We start from the raw sequence: 2,087 nt of genomic DNA, 5'->3' as shown, positions 1-2,087 counted from the left end.
TCTTAACATATGTAACGACATTCTAAAAAGCCACGTATTGTAATTCTTTTTTAAAGTTATTCCAATGACTTTCCAGCTTAAAATTTGGAAGCAAATTTTCCTTAAGAGGCTATCAAGTACCAGTTTCTTCACATGTTGGTCAGCTGTTACACACGGCCCACCAGTTCACAACTGAATAGCATGTACACTACATATTCAAATCTGTAATCTTTCACAGCACAGTAACAAAGTTGTTAGGAAAGCAGGACTACCACAACCAAAGATGTTACAGAGTGCACACAATTCCAACAGGGAGCACCATGATCAAGGAGCGGTTTTCTTTAGGAAACAATTCTACTAAAAAACATGAGAATAGAAGTAAAATAAAATGTTCAAGACATTAAATGCAGGACTGACTCCATATTGCCATTTAATATGCTTTGTATTCTAGGATATAAAAACTAACCCCCCATCTATGGAATGTTAAGCTGACACCCGAGACAGTCAAAGCCTCCCATAATTCAACATCCCACACTATTTTCTGGTTGTACCAAAAAATAAGCAACCAGCAAATGATTTCACCTCTTAAAAAAAAAGCATTTACACTTAAAAAATGGGATGAGGTGGGATTCCCTCCTTCTTCAAAATGTTTCTAGAGCTACTAAAAAACTTGCATTTACAAAATAGTTGATAAAAATATTCCTTTGGGTTGTACAAGAAGGGAGACATGGACCACTGGTAAGACATGGTATATGGTATTAATCAGACTTGGCTTCTTTCTCTCCTGCTTCATCAGAGGCTGGACGCTCCTCAGTTTTCGTTTCCCGGTTTTCTGCAGGTAAATCTTCTTTAGTTTCTTGGTTAGCCACTTAAGCCTGTTTTCCCTTTGCTCCCCTTTTCCCTTTTGTTTGCACTTTTTTGTCTGAAGATTTATCCTTCGCTGCTGCCTTTTTCGGCCTCGCTTCCACTTTTCCAGGAGGTTTAGCTGACAACCGCCCCGATCTCCTCTTGGGCTCTTCCTTGGCGGCCCCTTCGGGGGAGCTGACCTTCCTCTTGGGCATCCTGGCGGCGGGGAAGGCGCGTGCCGGGTGCCTGCGGGCCGCGGCGCGCCAAGAGCCTTCGCGAAACTGGGCTGCCTGGCCGCTGCCACTCCTCCCTCCTATTCTTATATCCACTTCTCCACCTCCAGCGAGGGATCCTACCAGAGCCCCTTGAGGCTGCAAACCTAGAGGAGGTTCCTCCAGGCCCCTCTGACTCAGTGAAGCTAGAGATTCAGTGCTGGAGACTGACATGGAGAAAAACGCACAAATAGAAGGCCCTTGCAGCTTCAGTCTACCCTGGGAGGAGGCTGTGGGCCAGGATGACCCTATATACATCCCAACCCAGCACCACCACCACCACCAGCATATACAGCATTGATTATGCTCCTACCACTTATTGATTACGCTCCTACTACAGTAGTTCAACAACACCACCAACAACAAAAACTTCCTAGCGCCAAAGGTTACCGGAGGTTGCCACCCAAACCCTCTGGGGCCCCTCATCATTAGACTCCCGCCCCTGGCGACCGCCCGAGGCCCACCCCCACCACCACACGCGACTTCATCCGAAAGTTCTTCCTCCGAGAACTCCGAGAGACACCCAAGGGACTCCAGGTAAAGGTGAGCCCTTCCAGCAGTCGCCCTCTGGCTCGGCGCGGAGAAGAGCGCTCAGCCTTCCTGGGGCAAATTTTACTAATACGGGACCCGAGCCCCTCGACCCGAAATACGCCCGAGACATTTATCCTAAAAAACGATAAGGCCCGGCCGCCCAGCAGAACGGCCCGGCTCGACCGCGCGCAGCTTGCAGGCAGGGGTGTGTGCAGGTCCTGTCTCTTATACACATCTAGATGTGTATAAGAGACAGACTGAGAACCTCGCAGATCTCCTCTTGGGCTCTTCCTTGGTGGCCCCTTCAGTGGAGCTGACCTTCCTCTTGGGCATCCTGGCGGCGGGGAAGGCGCGTGCCGTGCCAGGTGCCTGCGGGCCGCGGCGCGCCAAGAGCCTTCGCGAAACTGGGCTGCCTGTCCGCTGCCACTCCTCCCTCCTATTCTTATATCCACTTCTCCA

At 49.8% G+C, this 2,087-nt stretch overlaps 1 pseudogene across 1 annotated transcript; it reads right to left on the bottom strand.

Annotated features, from left to right (window-relative positions):
- Positions 1-737: 737 nt before the first annotated feature.
- LOC105534020 lies at positions 738-2,023 on the bottom strand (annotated as a pseudogene). The gene is made up of 2 exons (XR_001005196.1): positions 1,968-2,023; positions 738-1,071 (listed from the first exon to the last, which is right to left on the bottom strand). The product of XR_001005196.1 is annotated as a non-histone chromosomal protein HMG-14 pseudogene (transcript).
- Positions 2,024-2,087: the final 64 nt, after the last annotated feature.

Source organism: Mandrillus leucophaeus, unplaced genomic scaffold, assembly GCF_000951045.1.
Source record: "Mandrillus leucophaeus isolate KB7577 unplaced genomic scaffold, Mleu.le_1.0 Scaffold13, whole genome shotgun sequence".
Classification (NCBI taxonomy): Eukaryota; Metazoa; Chordata; class Mammalia; order Primates; family Cercopithecidae; genus Mandrillus; species Mandrillus leucophaeus.
This window is presented reverse-complemented; position numbering and strand designations above follow the sequence as displayed.